This window comes from Chiloscyllium plagiosum, unplaced genomic scaffold, assembly GCF_037043375.1.
Source record: "Chiloscyllium plagiosum isolate Xiang-an unplaced genomic scaffold, Cpla_swu_hap1 HiC_scaffold_35, whole genome shotgun sequence".
Lineage (NCBI taxonomy): Eukaryota > Metazoa > Chordata > Chondrichthyes > Orectolobiformes > Hemiscylliidae > Chiloscyllium > Chiloscyllium plagiosum.
Window position 1 is genome coordinate 14,042,137 of NW_028270173.1, and position 17,386 is coordinate 14,059,522.

Below are 17,386 nucleotides of genomic sequence, written 5' to 3' on the forward strand. Positions count from 1 at the left end.
CAATATACAAGGATGTTGCCAGAATTGGAGAGTTTGAAATGTAGGGAGAAGCTGGAGAGGCTGGGGCTGTTTTCATTGGAGCATTGAATGCTGAGGGGGTGGCCTTATAGAAGTTTATAAAATCATGCAGAGCACAGACATGGTGAATAGCCAAGATCTTTTTATGAAGGTTGGAGAGTCCAAAAGTAGAGGGCATAGTTTTAAGGTGAGATAAGAAAGATTGAAATGGGACCTAAGGGGCAGCATTTTTTTAAAAATGTGAAATGAACTGCCAGAGGAAGTGGTGGATGTGGTAAAATTACAACAGTTAAAAGGCATCTGGGTAGGAATATGAAAAGAAAGAGTTGAGAGGGATATGTTCCTATGCTGAACATCTCTATGACTCTTTCACTCTATAACTAATGTGAGGCAGAATTTCTTCAGCCAAGGTGTTTAATCTGTCAAATTCATTGTTGCAAAATGATGTGGAGACCAAGACATTGAGTGCATTTAAGACAGAGATAGAGAGGTTCTTGATTAGCAAAGGGACCAGGATTACAGGGAGAATGGGGATTGAGAAATGTATCAGCCATGATCAAATGGTGGAGCAAACACAATTAATGTATGACCTCATTCTGCTTCAGTACCCTATGGTCTTATAATATGATCAGCAGACGCGAAACCAGCAATTGGATATATTAATGACTGTTTTATATTTATAATCCCTAGACACCCATGAAATATATCAGCCACGACCAAGTGGTGGTGCAAACCCGACTGGTGTATGACATCATCGTGCTCAAATATCTTATGGTCTTACACTATGGTCAGCAGAGGGGAAGCCGGCATCTATATATGTATAACCCCGAGTCACCTTCAGAAATGATAACATGGTATTCTGATCCTGTCAAGCTCCTGAATATCCTATTGAATGCCTCAATTAAAATTATTGTTTTTCACAAAGTGCTTTTCTTGCCATCTCAAAGCTTCCTCCAGCCCATGAAGTATTTCAGAATTGTATTCAATGTTAGAACGTGGAACGTAAAGCAGCCAGTCTGTACAGAGCAGTCACCCATGAACATCAATGTAAACAGGTAATCTAATCATTGTGATATTGAATGAGGGATAAATATTGGCTGTGGGATTTTTTTAATATTCACCTCCCACATGGGGTTTGGATCAAACTGTCCTTGATCGGAGTGCAGTTCCAATACTGCAGCATTCCCTCAGTACTGCACTCGAGTGTCATTCTGGGTTTTTATGATCATGTCACACACAGCAAGCTCAGGCCACCTACATTCTCCTTCAAATTATTAATACATGGGGTCTCATCACAGCTCACTGCACAAAACCACTTGGCACAGATCTCCAGTCAGAAAAACACCCTCCCACCATAGGTCCCATGTGGCATCTCCTACTGTATCAGGTAGCCATGAGGGCTATGGTTAAAGGCCTTGCTAACATCCATTTATGCAAAATTAACCACTCAGCATTCATCAGTCTTCTTTGTCAATTCCTCAAAAAACTCAGTGAAGTTTGTCAGATGTGACCTCTCCTCTGCTTTGCCATTTAATAAGATGATAGCTCATCTGATCATTCCCAACTCCACTTTCCAGCCTAAACTACATAACCTTTGATTTCCTTCCTCATGACAAATCTGTCCATTTAAGCCTTGTATATATTAAATGACCCAGCCTCAACAGCCCTCTGCAGCATCAAATTCTACACAAACACTGAGAATGCTGGAGAAACTCAGCAGGTCTGGCAGCAGCTGAGGAGGATTGAGAAATGTTTCAAATCCAGTGTGACTCTTGTTCAGACCTGCTTGTGTCTGTCCAGTGGGAGGGTGTAGAAAGGTGTTGATTTATATGATGGGTTCGAGAGGCTTCACAGTCCTTTTCTCACCACAGAGGCACAGCCCTGCAACATAAAGGGAATTCAAGAAGATAACATGGAGTCCTTGGTCGGCAGTGGGGAAGCTAATGCCTCAGCCTACTTGAAACCTAATTCATCAACCCTTTGAAATGGTCTGGAAGAATCTGAATTTCGCTGCCAATCACAAGGTATCCCACAAAAACAAAAATTGCTCGAGAAACTGGAACAGTGTCACTGAACCTAAATGTTGTCTCTTCTTTCTCTCCACTCACACTACCAGATTGCTGATTCTCACCAGCAATTTCTGTTTCTGTAGCACACCTTGGCAGTGAAAACTGAAGTTTGTAGCATACCTCATATTCAATGAACAAAGAATTGCAAATGCTGGAAATCTGAAATTAAACAGAAATTGATGGAGAAACTGCTTTCTCTGCACAGATGCTGCCACACCTGCTGAGTTTCAGTGTTCCTGGAATGGACTGATACAGAACATCATCTCAAAAATCCTCATTCACTGCCACCCAGTCAAATTCATCTTCATGTTATCACTGGCATTTCATTCCATGGGCTTCAATTATACTTCTGAATCTTTTATGTGACAATTTGTCAAAAGCCTTTTCAAAGTCCAGGATCAAATTCACTCTGAATCCTAATTGTGTCTTCAGTCGAAAGCTCAATAAATTCAGTTAACCATGACTTGCTTTGAATAAATCAACACTGGCTTTTCTCGATTATCCAGAATTGCTTCACTGTGTTGAATATTATCCTTAAAATTTCCCACCACCGAGATTAATCTCACTGCCCCGTAACTAACACTCCATTGACTCGAAACAGTGAATTTTAAAATAATGCAAAATGAAGTTGGTGTGCAAGGTATAAGGATACATATTCTGGAGAAATTTACAAATTTCCCACCTTCTTTCCCCCAGACTGAGACCGATCCCCCATCAGTTTACAGCTGGTAGGAGGCAGGGGGACGGGGTGAAATTATGGGATGGATCTGTCAATGCCCTTTAATCCCGCAGATTGTCAACGGGGCGGAGTTTTTCCCACCGTCATTGCCTCCGGAATTGAAGAAGGGAAAGATCCTCTCAGTGAAAGTGTGGAGATGGGACATGGTGGCCGCATTGTAAAATGACACCTGTCCACCCTCATAGTCCAGGAAAACCCCGATCTTCCGGGGATTCACACTCGGGGACAGTGGGGTGTCAGAAGGTGAAGTGGCGGCAAAATAACCACATCCGGGTCCAAGCCACACAATCCAGAATCCGGTCTCCGGGTTCAGTCCGATCCCCCCTTTCCTCATCACAGACTCTCGGACAGCTCCCAGAAACCACTCAGTCTTCTCCCCCACCTCCACCTCCCAGTAATGTTTCCCTGATGTGAATCCCTCTGATCCCAGGACACAGAGCCAGGAATCAAATCTCTCCGGGGAGTGAGGGAGCGGCTGCCGTTTGCCTCCGAGTCGCACACTGGTTCGGTCCTCAGCCGGGGATGCGCTGAGTTCGGATCCAGAGTCAGAGAGGCTGGAGCTGGGAGAGAGATCAAATAACACCGTCAGGCAGAGAGAGGGAGGGAGAGGCCAGGGAGAGTGGGGGGAGCAGCAAGTGAGGGTTGGAGAGATAGAGGGGAATGGGAGTGGAGGGGGAGATAAGGAGAGTGTGGAAAAGGGGAGTTTGAAGGAGACGATGGTCATGGAAGGGGGAGTGAGTGAGGGAAAGTGCAGTGAGTGATGAGAGTGGAGGAATGAGGAGGAAGGATGAGTAAAGTGGAGGGCTGGGAGGGAGGAGTGGGTGAGGTGAGAGGGATCATTTGGAGGAGAGTGGGTGGGGAAATGAGGTAGTGCACAGGAAGAACAGGAAGGCTTGGAAGGTTAAAGAGAGGGCGAGAGCGAGGAGATGTAGGATAGAGGGTGGACAGTGAGGAGAGGTGGGAGAGAGAGAGAGGAGGGCAGAGTGAAGGGGTAGTATGAGACAGAAAAGTGTGGAGAATGAGGGGGAGCTTAGAGAGAGATGAGCAATGGGACGTTTGAGTGCTCGGGTGAGAGTGATGGGAAGGGGTAAGTTGAGGGAGTGGGAGGGAGAGAGCAAGTTGGGGAGTGCAGCATCATCTGGGGAGCCAGGAGAAGTGGGGAAAAGAGGGGGGAATTGTGGTGATGGGAAGTGTGATGGTAGTGGCACAGGTTAGAGTGTGCTGGGGAGGGTAAACTGAAGCAGAAGGTGAGGGGAGAGCGAGGAGCAGATAGTGTAGCAGAAGCAGAGGGAGAAGAAGCACTAGGGATTGGGGAGGTAGAGCGAGAGCAAGGGGGTATGGGACAGCATAGGGGAGTGTCAGATGGTGGGGGCCAGGAAAGGGAGGGGAGAGTGACGAGCAGAGTGTGGGGTACAGGAGAGGTGGGGGAGAGTGAGGGGGTTAGTGAGAGTAAACAGTATGGACAGGGTGGGGTGAGGAAGAGGAGAGACTGAGAGTGAGGGATGGGGAATGGACTGGAATGTGAGATGGCTAGGTCCAGGAGGAAGACATGACTGAGGAGGGGAGAGTGAGGGTGATAGAAGGAGAAAGGAAGAGTGAGAGGAAGGGGAGAACGAGAAGAAGGGAACGTGATGGGCAAGGGAGAACAGGGGAGGGGGCAATAACAAGATGGAGGGAACATGAGCCTGAGGGAAATGGAGATTGGGGAGGAGGGGACAGTAAGTGGAAGGCGGATGAATACAAAAGGAAGGGGAAAGTGAGATAATGTGAGTGGGTGGGAATGGGGATAGTGATGGGAGGCAGGAGTGATGGGCAACAAGGGAGTGGGGAGACGGAGGGAGGGTATAGTGAGGTTGCATTTGCAAGGGAGGGTTTAGGGAAGTAGGAGGGGATCATCATGAAGAATGGGAGGAAATGAGGGGAGGTTTTTAACCTCAGGGCAGGGGATGGAAGAGTAAAGAGATGGGGGGAGTATTGAAAGTGGGAATGAGTGTAAGCTGAGTAAGGATTGGGAGAAGATGTGGAGGTTTTGTGAGGGAAGGGGAAAATTTGGGATGGGGTGGGGAGAGTGAATGACAGGGTAGAATGGGAAGGTGAGGACAGGAGGTCTGCAAAATAAGTGGACATTTGAGGTTTGGAGGTCGGGAGAGTGAGTGGGAGGGTTGAGAGATGGAGATACGGTGAGTGAGGGAGGTGAGAGTGAGGAGGAAGGGATGGATGAGGTGGAGAGGAGAAATACAGGTTCCATTTGGCCATGGGAGGGTGAGGGAGTGGGAGAGGAGAGTGAGTGCCAGGGAATGAGGGGGATATTCTGTATGAGGGAGAAGGGAGGGTTAAGAGTACCACGTATTAATCTGTATGTGGAAATGAGAGAGAACAAAATAAGGACTTGTGAGAATTCTGGAGGTGAATGCACTGGAGGATGAGGTGGAGTTTGTGGGAAAGAGGAGAGTCAAGATGAAGGGAGTGTAGGATGGGGGTTTTAAAGGAAGGAGAGAGTTGGGTCTCGGAAGTTGAGGAAGTCTGTGGAATGTGAAGGAGGTGAGTGAATTTGAGGATGAGATGGAGGGGAGATAAATGGAGGCAAGACTGAAGGGGAGGGGAGTGTGAGGAGGTAAGATTAAAATGGAGGGGAGAGCCAGGTGTGGGTGAAATCATGGCAGAGTGATTATGGAGGAACAGAGGAGATGGAGAAGGCAAATGTGAGATGGGAATGAGGGGCAATGTGAGGTATAGAGAGAGAGAGAGAGAGAGAGCAAAGCGAGGTTGAGAGGACAGTTACCAGATTGGGAAGCTGTACTTGAGAGGATAGTGAGGAAGATGGAAGAGTGAGCTGGGAGGGTGTGAGAAGTGAGCATGAGGGGGCTGTGAGATTGAGGGGGAAGGGGAGAGCAGGAGGGAGTGAGGCAGCATTGATGGGGAGGGAGATTGGAAAGTCTGGCCAACTAGAGTATAAAGGAGAGCTGGAGTGGCAAGGACAGTGAAGTTTGGAGAGTGAGGTGGAGGGGAGAGGGAATTGTGAAGGGTGGACAATGAAGGGAGGGTGGGGGAGGACTGAATGGTGAACAATCAAGAGGAATGGATGGATGTTGGGAATTTGGAGGTGAGTGGGATGGAGCGTGGAGAATGCAGTGAGGGTGTGGTCTGTCAGACTAAGGGACAGATAATAGCAGGTATAAACCAGGAGGAGAATGAGGTCAGGGGGAGATTGACTGGGATGGGAAGCTGAGCTAAAGGAGAGAGTGAATGAGAGGGAAGTGTGTATGGAGAGTGAGCAGGAGGGACAAGAGGGAGTGAGAGTCATGGAGATGTGGATAGAGAGAGTGGGTCAGAGATGGGAGTGGGAATTGAGCAGAGGGGACACATGAGAGCAGGAGAGAGTAGGGTGGGAGATCAGGAGGGAGTGTTGGTTAGAGGTAGGGAGTGGAGAGTGAGATCCATGGAAGAGTGATGGAGAGGGAGGAGGAGGAGAGTGGGGCCTGTATAGAGATGGAAGGGGAATGCAGTGAGGGATAGGGACAAGGAGAGAGTGATGAGATGAATAAAGAGCTAGGCTGTCAGGTCATGAGTGTGGAGGAGGTGAGAGGCAGGGTGTAAGGGAAAAGAAGAGGGAAATTGGCAGCGAGGGGAATGAAAATGAGGAGAATGACTCAAAGGAGGCGAATCCAGGAAGAGGGGAGGAGAGACTGAAAGGGAGATGTGTGGGGGAGGGCCAAGAGAGTCGGAGTGAGTGAGAGGAGTGACAATGATGCTCCTGAAACAAGTTTAGGTTATCCTTGGCTTTTTCCAGAGGGGTCAGAAACACAAACCTTCCTATGTGTCTGGGTTGAATGGGCTTTAGAGCCAATTTGATTACAGCTAACAGAAGCTACCTCAGGCAAAACACATTCAAGATTTACAAAACTTTGGTGGCATGGTGGCACAGTGGTTAGCACTGCTGCCTCACAGCACCAGAGACTTGGGTTCAATTCCCGTCTTGGACAACTGTCTGTGTGGAGTTTGCACATTCTCCCAGTGCCCCCCCTCTGGGTGTGCTGGTTTCCTCCCACAGTCCAAAGATGTGCAGATTAGGTGAATTGGCCATGCTAAATTGCCCATAGTGTTAGGTGAAGGGGTAAATGTAGGGGAATGGGTCTGGGTGGGTTGCTCTTCAAAGGGTTGGTGTGGACTTGTTGGTCTGAAGGGCCTGTTTCCACACTGTAAGTAATCGAATCTTAAAAAAAACCATTTCGACACTGAAAGGAGAGTGACCAATTCTCCCAGGTCAACTTTGGTTTTGGTTTGGTTTTAGCAAGCAGCCAGCTTTTTTGAGGCTGCTGATCAAAGAAACAGCTCCATGCTGATCCTCTCTCTCTCTCTCTCTCTCTCTGATATCTCTCCTGTGAGAACCTGGGTTTGATTTTTCCTTTTTTTGCCAAGGAGGTGTTCATGGGGATGTTGTAATTATTTGGAACAGCATCATTAAGTTGCAATAGAGTTGTTTCGGTTTTTAAATACTTATGTTATTCTAAATTTGGTTTTTGTTCATGTGTAAATAAATACTGCTTTGTTTCAAACTGAGTGGTTGGGCCAGCTGCATCCATCCTGGAATATCCACTGTACACCTACTGAAAACAATTAGAAATGTTAGGTCTGGGCTACCTTCTTGAAATGTTTTGAGGGAGTTTGGCCTGGTCCATAACAGGGGAGTGAAGAGTCAGGGGGATGTGAGTGTCAGGGATTTAGAATGATGTGGGAGAGTAATTGGAGAGTCGGCTGGACGAGAAAATGAGGGGAAGTGCGATTGAGAGGGGAGAGGGAGGATAAGTGGATATGAGTAAGTGGGTCAGGTGAGTGTTGTGTTGACTGTAAAGGGTAAGGAGAGAGAGGCGTAGGGGCAGAGTGATTGACATTAGAGCTTGCAGGGAGCTGGGGAGTAGGTTGGGGTGTGGAGTGGGGAGGGGAGTGTGAGTAAGAAAGGTCAATGAGGGAGAAGTGTAAGAGATTTGGGGCATTGTTGAAAGGAGTTGTTTTGCTGGAGGGAGGGAGTGAGGGTGAAGAGGGAGAGGAGATGGGGTTGGAAGCAAGGTTGAGGAGATAGGACAACTTTGGGATGGTGGATGGGAGTTTGTGGGGTGAGAGAATGGGGGATAGAGTGAGGCCTGAGCAATGTGAGGAGGATGGGAGTCTTCACAAGGAAGAATTGTAAAAACAAAGAGCGTTACTTAAACAGAGAAGACCTGCAGAATTGCGAGATACAGAGTGATCTGGGTGTGTTTGAGTGTGTGAGTCAGAAAATGTTAGGATGCAGGAACAGTGAGTAATTAAGAAGGTTAATGGGAAGTTAACCTTTATCTCAAGATAAGATGAACTTAACAGTAAAAATGATATCTTTTAGCCATAGAGAGAATTGGTAGAGAGAGAGAGAGAGAACCTGCACTGTTACTATCATCTGTATCACACACCAGCTGTCCAGCCGACTGAACTAATCGACCGACATAGCCATAGATTAATACAGCCCTTCAGCCCATTGTGGAAATGCTAGTCATCAAGGGTCTATCAAGCTCTATTCCATTTCCCAGCAACTAGGGAACTTAGGGAAATAAATAGTGATGTCTTGGAAAGAGTTCATATTACAGAAGAGGATGTGCTGTGGAGGTCTTCAATTGTACAAAGCTAGTTAAATCCCCAGGACCGGATCAGGTGTTTACCAGAAACTAGGGAAGAGATTGCTGCACCGATTACTGACATACTTGTATCATCAACAACCACAGGTGAGGTGCCAGAACTGGAGGTCGGCTAATTTGGTGCCATTATTTGAGAAAGGCTGTTAGGAAAAGTGAGGGATCTATAGACCAGTGAGCTTTACACCAGTGGTAGGTAAGTTATTGGAGTGGGTGAGACAGGATATACATGCAATTGGAAAGGCAAGGACTTAATAGGAATAGTTAACATGGCTTCACAAGTGGGAAATCGCATTTTGATTGAGTTTTTTTTGAAGAGGTAACAAAGAAGCTGAATAAAGACAGTAGTATACGTGGTCGAGATGGACTTCAGCAAAGCATTCAACAAGGTTCTGCATGGTAGACTGGTTAGTAAGGTTAGATCTCTTGGGATCCAGGGGAAGGTAGCCAATTCAGTACAAAATTGGCTTGAAGGTAGGAGTCAGAGTGTGATGGTATGACTGGAGGCCTGTGACTAATGGTGTGCCACACAGATCAAGGTTGGGTCCCACTGCTTTTGGTCATGTGTATAAATCATTTGTGTGTGAACATAGGAAGCATAGTTAGTATATTAGAGACAAAAAATTGCAGATGCTGGAATCCATGGTGGACAAGCAGGAGGCTGGATGAACACAGTAAGCCAGGCAGCATCAGGAGATAGAGGCCTGAGAAAGGGTTGCATCTGAAACGTCGAATACTCCATCCCCTAATGCTGCCTGGCTTGCTGTATTCTTCCAGCCTCTTGCTTGTTAGTAAAGTGGCTGATGACATGAAAGTATCGTGTAGTGGGCTGAGATGGAGTTTAATTTAGATAAATGTGAGGTGTTGTATTATGGTCAGGCAAATCAGGCCAGTTGATGGTGGGACCCTGGGGAGTGTTACTGAGCAGGAGACCTGAGGGAGCAGGTACATGATTCCTTGGGTTGGAGTTGCAGGTGGACAGGGTGGTGAATAGGGAGTATGGCAAATTTACCTTCATTTGTTGGAGTGCTGAGTGTTGGAATGTTGGGGTGTAATGTTGTGACTGTGAAGGCCATTGGTGAGGCACATTGGAGTGTAGTTCTGGTCACCATTCAATGCGGTAAGTATGTTGTGAGGTTCGAGAGTGTGTGGAGGGGACTTACAGGGGTGTTGCTGGGTCTGGAGGGTTTGAGTTTTAGGATATGGCTGAATAGGCTGGGACATCTTTCCCTGGAATGTCGGATGCTGAGGGGTGACCTTATCAAGGTTTATCAAACCATGAGGGGGATGGAAAGGGTGAATAGCCAATGTATTTTCCCCAGGGTAGATGACTCCAAAAGTAGAGGGCATAGGTTTACGGTGAGATGGGAAAGGTTTAAAAAGAACTTGGGAATTAACTTTTTCACGCAGAGGGTGGTCCGTATATGGAATAAGCTGCCAGAAGAAGTGGTGGAGATGGGATTAATGACAACATTTAAAGGGCATCTGTATGGGTACATGAATAGGAAGGATTTAGAGGGATATGAGCCAAATGCTGGCATATTGAACGAGGTCGGTTTGGGATAGCTGATCAGTGCAGACTGATTGGATGGAGGCATCTGTTTCCATCCTGTGTGACGCTATCATTCCATCTGAATAACTTCCTAAATGTTGCAAAGATTTCTGTCTCCTTTCAGGCAGTGAGTTCCTGAGACTGATAGCCATCCAGGGTAAAAATATCATCCTTAATTCCCCTCGAAAATCCCTGCTCTTTCTCTTAAATCTATGTACCTGTTATTGCCCAAATCATTAAGGGGAAAAGTCTACCCAGTCTGTCACCCTCATAACTTTCATCAGCTTCTCCCCTCAGCCTTCTCTGCTTCAATGAAAACATCCCCAGCCGATCGAGTCTGTCTTCAGAGGTGAAACGCTCCAGCCCAGGCAACATCTTGGCGAATCTCAGCTGTTCCAGCCCTGCCCTGTCTCCTATTGGATTTTCTACACACTGCCTTAAATAGATCACATGGAGACATTTTAAGAATTCTGTCCTGTCCGAGCCCTTCACAATCTGCCTGTCCCAGTGCATACAGGGGAAGTTCAATTCCCCTGATATTATGACCATTTGTTTTAGCACTTTTCTGAGATTTGCTCCACATCAGCATTTAATCTATCTCTGATTACACTCTACAGCACACTCCCAACAATGTAATTCCCAATTTTTATAAAGTTCTCCCTATGTGGCCTCAGTGGAGTGGAAAATGAGACGCTGTTCTTCCAGTTTGTGCTGATCCTCGAGCTGGATGAACATTACTCATTTCCCACTGCAGCCTTCAGATCTCAGAGCTGAAACCAATAATGTTCGGGTTTGAACAATTTCTTCCATGTTTTACCCACATGGACACTCTAGCCTCTGTCATGATATGGGCTAATTTCATGACCGGTTTTTAATCTCCTGCATTGTTATTAGAAACAATGAAATGTATAATTACCCTCTGTGTCACTGAACTTTTCCACGACAAAAAATACCATTCAAACTGATGATTTTTTCATCATCACAATGCTGTTTCTGTGACCTCACTGTTCACAGATTGATTCTCTTATTTCCTACATTACAACAGGGAATATTTATCAAAAATATATCAGTGGTTCAGAAGCTCTTTGGGTTATGCTGTAGGCACATGGGCGATATTTGAACACAATTTGATTTATCATACTCTCCTCTGTCATGAATTCCTTGTTATCAGGATTTGCGTTAATTATTCACATGGCTATTCATTGCTTCTTTATTTTCCATTTGGTCCCATATTCCCAACATCACAAATCATACACTTCCCTCATCTGGAAGTGAAGGCAGTTTTCCAGATACCTGTTTCCTCCTGCAGGACCACCCAGCACCTTCTCATATTCCGAACTCTTGGAAAACAGACCATGAAACACTGCACTGAATCAGAACCCTCATGTTGAATTGGGCCTCTGATCAAACTAATGGAGCAGCAACTGGGTTCACTGCTTGATCAATGAGATTACTGAAAATATTGAAACAGTGGCTCAATGGTTAGCATTGCTGCCTCACAGCACCAGGCATCTGGGTTCAATTCTAGCCACACGTGATTGTGTGGAGTTTGCACATTCTCCCATGTCTGTAGGATTTCCTCCCACAGTCCAAAGATGTGCAGCTTTTGTCTATTATGCCCATGGATGAGTAGACTTGTTGGATCAGCCATGGCAAATATTGAGTTACAAGGATATAGTGGGGATTCGGTCCAGGTGGGATGCTCTTCAGAGGGTCAGTGTGGACTCGAAGGACTCATTGGCTGCTTCCGCACTGGAGGGATTCAGTGATTCTATCAGTCTCACTAACACTCCCCTTTTCACACTCCCCTTACAGATATTTATAAATGTTTGACAATGTTAAATCTATGGATATTTATCAGATTCAGCAGGTCTGGCAGCATCTGTGGACAAAAATCAGAGTTAATGTATAGGATTGAGTGACCCTTCCTCAGAAGTCATGGTAGCTAGGAAAATGTTGGTTTATATTCAGAAGATAGAGTGGGGAATGGGTAAGGAGTAAATAATAAGTGGGGATAGAGCCCAAAGAGAGAGAAGAGCAGTTAGGCAGACAAAGGAGTGGATAATGATTTGGCTGGAAGGTTGAATAACTGTTAATGGAGACTGTTAGTGGGTTACAATGGGTGGTGCCTAATAGCAAACTCTGTGCTAACAAGGCCTGGTTGTGTGTGTTGTGGTAACAACATGGGAGAGGTCAGAACCCAAAGTTATTGAATTCAATATTGAGTCTGGAAGCTTCAGGATACCCTTCCGAAAAATGGAGTGTTGTTCTTCCAGCTTGCACTGAGCTTCACTGGAACACTGCAGCAAGCCTGAGACAGAGGTGTTGGCCAGATTACACGGTGGCGTGTTAAAAGGCAACTGGAAGTTCAAAGTCTTTTTTGGCAAACAGAAAGCAAGCATTCTGTAAAGTGACCAAGCAGTCGACCCTTTATATGCCCAATAGAGAGGAGGCCACATTGTGAGCAGCAAATTCAGTAGGCTAGATTGTGAGATGTGCAGGCAGGTGGAAGATGTGTTTGGGTCCTGGGATACTGAGGAGGGAGGAAGTAAACAGACAGATGTTACACCTTTGGTGGTTGCAGGAGAAGGTGCGGTGAGGCTGTGAGGGGTGTTGGAAGTAACCGGGGTGTCCCAAAGGGAATAGTTCCTGCGAGAGGCTGACAAGGGATAGGTGGTGTGTAGTATTTGGTGGTGGCACCTCGCTGGAGTTAGTTGAAATGACAGCAAATGATTTTCTGGATGGGAATGCTGGTGGGATGGTAGGTAAGTGTGATAGCCATGCTTCTGTTGTGGGTAACGTGTTGGAAAAAAAGTTATAAGAGATAGGATTTATAATCATTTAGAGAGGAATAAATTGATTGGGAATAGTCAACATATATTTGTGAAGGGTGGGTCGTGCCTCACAAACCTTACTGAATTCTTTGAGAAATTAACCAAACAGTTGGATCAATGTAAAGCAGTTGATGTGGTGCATGTGGATTTCAGTTAAGCATTTGATAAAGTTCCCCATGGTAGGCTATTGCATAAAATACGGAGGCATGGGATTGAGGGTGATTTAGCGGTTTAGATCAGAAATTGGCTAGCTGGTTGAGGGGACATGTTCATTCTGGAGTTTAGTTGCTGCTGGTATACCACAAGGATCTGTTTTGGGGCCACTGCTGTTTGTCATTTTTATAAATGACCGAGATGAGGGCGTAGAAGGATTGGTTAGTAAATTTGCGGATGACACTAAAGTCAGTGGAGTTGTGGATAGTGCTGAAGGATGTTGCAGGTTACAGAGGGTCATAGATAAGCTGCAGAGCTTGACTGAGAGCTGGCAAATGGAGTTTAATGCAGAAAACTGTGAGGTGATTCACTTTGGAAGCAGCAACAGGAATAAAAATTATTGGAATAAAAGGTACAGGAATAAAATTAATGGTAAGATTCTTGATGGTGTAGATGAACAGAGAGATCTCAGTGTTCATGTACACAGATCCCTGAAAGTTGCCAACCAGACTGATAGGGTTGTTAAGAAGGCATTCGGTGTGTTAGCTTGAGAGATTAAGTTTCAGAGCCACAAGGTTGTGTGCAGCTGTGCTTGGAGTATTGCATACAGTTCTGGTCATTGCATTATAGGCAGGATGTGGAAGCTTTGGAAAGGGTGGAGAGGAGATTTACTCGGATGTTGCCTGGTGTTGCGGGAAGGTCTTATGAGGAAAGGCTGAGGGACTTGAGGCTGTTTTCATGAGAAGAATATTGAGATGTGACTTAATTGTGACATATAAGATAATCAGATGGTTAGATATGGTGGAGAGTGAGAGCCTTTTTCCTCAGATGGTGATGGCTAACATGAGGTAACATAGCTTTAAATTGAGGCGTGGGAGATATAGAACAGATGAGAGAGGTAGTTTCTTTACTCAGGGAGTATTAGGGGCGTGGAATGCACTGCCTGCAACAGTAGTAGACTTGCCAACTTTCAGGGCATTTAAATGGTCATTGGATAAACATATGAATGAAAATGGTATAGTGCAGAATAGACAGGCTTCAGATTGGTTTTCATAGGATGGCGCAACATCAAGGGCCAAAAGGCCTGGACTGCGCTGTAATGTTCTATGTTCTCTGTAAGACTAAGGGGAACCCTATTGCTGTTGCAGGGTGGGGAAGAGAGGGATACGTGCGGAAGTGTGGGAGATGGGCTGGTGCAATTCAGGGCCCTGTCAACAACATTGCTGGGGAATCCTCCGTTGAGAAAAAAGGTGGACATTGTAGACATGTACCCTAGACATTTGTGGGAAACTAGGGAAGTGATTGCTGCACCCCTGACTGAGATATTTATATCATTGATAGTCACAGGTCAGGTGCTGGAAGAGTGGAGATGGGAAGGGAAAGCCAGGGAACTATAGACCAGTGATCCTGATATCAGTGGTGGGCAAGTTGTCAAAGGGAATCCTGAGGGAAAGGGTTTACTTGCATTTGGAAAGGCAAGGACTGATTAGGGATGGTCAAAATGCCTTTAAGCATGGCAAATCATGTCTCATGAACTAGATTGAGTTGTCTAAAGAAGTAACAGCACGTATTGATGAGGGATCAGCAATGGACCTGATCTACACAGATGTCAGTAAGTCCTTCAACAAGATTCCTCATAGTAGACTGGTTAGCAAGGTTAGATCTCATGGAATACAGGGAGAACTAGCCATTTGGATAAAGAACTGGCTCAAATGTAGAAGACAGAAGGTGGTGGTGGAGGGTTGCTTTTCAGACTGGAGGCCTTTGACCAGTGGTGTGCCACAAGGATTGGTGCTGGGTCCACTGCTTTTCAGCACACAAATAAATGATTTGGATGTGAACATAAGAGATATAGTTATTAAGTTTGCAGATGACACCAAAATTGAAAGTGTAGTGGACAGTGAAGAAGGTTATGTCAGAGTACAACTGGATTTGATCAGATGAGCCAATGGATCAAAGAGTGGCAGATGGAGTTTAATTTAGATAAATTAGAAGTGCTGCTTTTTGGAAAGGCAAATCTTAGCAGGACTTGTACACTTAATGGTAAGGTCCTGCGGAGTGCTGCTGAGCAAAGAGACCTTGGAATGCAAGTTCATAGTTCATTGAAAGTGGAGTTGCAGGTTAATAGAATAGTCAAGAAGGCATTTGGTATGCTTTTCTTTATTGGACAGAGCATTGCGTATTGGAGCTGGGACGCCATGTTGTGGCTGTACAGGACATTGGTTCGGCCACTTTTGGAACATTGTGTGCAATTCTGGTCTACCTTCTATCAGAAGAATATTGTGAAACTTGAAAGGGTTCAGAAAGGATTTACAAGGATGTTGCAGGATTTGAGCCATGGGGAGAGGTTCAATAGGTTGGGGCTATTTTCCCTTGAGCATCAAAGGCTGGGGGGTGACCTTATAGAGTTTATAAAATCACAAGGGATATGATAGGATAAACAGACAGGGTTATTTTCCCTTGGGGTGAGGGCATCCAGAACTAGAGGGCATAGATTTTGGGTGAATGGGGAAAATATAAAAGAGACCTCAGGGATAACTTTTTCATACAGAGGATGGTGTGTGTATGGAATGAGCTGCCAGAGGAAGTGGTGGAGGATGGTAAATTCACAACATTTTAAAGGCATCTGGATGTGTTTATGAATTGGAAGGGTTTAGATGGATATGGGCCAAGTTTTGCCAAATTGGACTCTATTAGATGAAGGTATCTGGTCAGCATGGATGAGTTGGACTGAAGGGTCTGTTTCTGTGCTGTACATCTCGATGACTCTATGATTCTAAGTATATACTCTACACACAACCAACAGGATCAATGTTATACACAAAATACCATGTGAAGACTGCCAAAAACACTACATGAGTAAACAAATAAGGGGCTGGAACAACACAGCAAGCCAGGCAGCATCAGGAGGTGGAGAAGGCAATGTTTTGGGTATAAACCTTCATTGGGCAAACAGGAAGGAAATTAGCCACTAGGGTTCAAAACCACAAACTAGCCAGCAAGTGACATGATCACTTAGCACTTATGTCACTTCACATTGACAATGACAGACACCAATTCGACTGAGACAATATATCCATTCTAGGACAAGCCAAACAGAGATATGTCAGAGGAATTCCTGGAAGCCTCACACTAATCCCTGAACTCCATTAACAAATAGGAAGAGTTGGACCCCATTTACCAATCACTAAGATACAAAACCAACAACAAAACTGGAAATGGTACCATCAACCCTAGCAGAGTGGGACAGAACACCAACACTTCATCTAAGGCACCCTGATGATGTTACTGAGAATAGGGATGAAACATCTGTGAACTAACTTACCAACTCAGCAAGGAAATTAACAATCTGTTCATAACCTGAGCTACAAATCTTTGCAAATACGCTGAAGAAAGTTCCTCAAAATATTGTTCTGTGTCCCAGAATTAACAACACCTGATGTGAAGGTTTAAACTGGTACCTGAGAGTCCCTGCATAACTGGATTTATCATCAAGAAAATGAATACATGTGTTTACCTGGGTGAATGGTGTGTATCATTTCTTTCCAGACTGTGTAGTGTAAAGGGCCAGAGAACTTTCCAATAGACAGAGAGGGATCTGCAGCTGAGAGTTTGTTCTTGTTGTCACTAACCCTATGAATATTGAACAGATTACGTTATAAATTATTAAACTCAAATCATAAATTATTTCAGTATTGTTCACATTTCAGTCAATGGGCGAAAAAATGTTCATCTTATTTTTGTAAATTGATCCAAACTGAATTCAATAATACAAGGGCAAGGATTGGAAACCCCCCAGATCCAGAGAAATGTCCATATCCCACTAACAGATCAGTTACTGATACATCACATTGCACCATGTGTAATACATGGGTGCCACAACCCTCCGAGAATTTTGCTGCTCTATTTCTGACCTCTTGACCATCTCTGATTTTAGCCTCTCCCCCCCAACCCCCATTGGAGGTTGGACTTTCAGTTGCCGAATGCCTCAGCTCTGGAATTCCCTCCCTGAACCTTTCTATTTCTCTGTTCCTCTTTCCTCCTTTAAGTTGCACTAAAACCTGCACCAATGACCTGGATTAATAGTTCAGTGTGACTTTTCTATAATTTCCAACACACCTGTAAAGTACCTCAGAACATTACATTACATTAATTAGGATTTAGTTTCTGATTTTGGAATTATTGTACCCTTTATAAAGTCTAGGTGCAATTAGTGTTGTAAAAAGTGAAACAAAATAATTCTCCCTTTAAACTCTGACTGCCTCGGTTTGGTCAGGAGCCATGCAGGAACAGGGATGGCCATTCTCTGGAAACGTGGGCCCTGTCTCTCTCTCAGGGTCAGGAGGAAGGGCACAGTC

General features: G+C 45.2%; 1 pseudogene; it reads right to left on the reverse strand.

The window, feature by feature from the left end:
• Positions 1-2,857: 2,857 nt before the first annotated feature.
• Positions 2,858-17,386, reverse strand: part of LOC148140080 (nuclear factor 7, brain-like) — an 83,333-nt pseudogene continuing 68,804 nt past the window's right edge.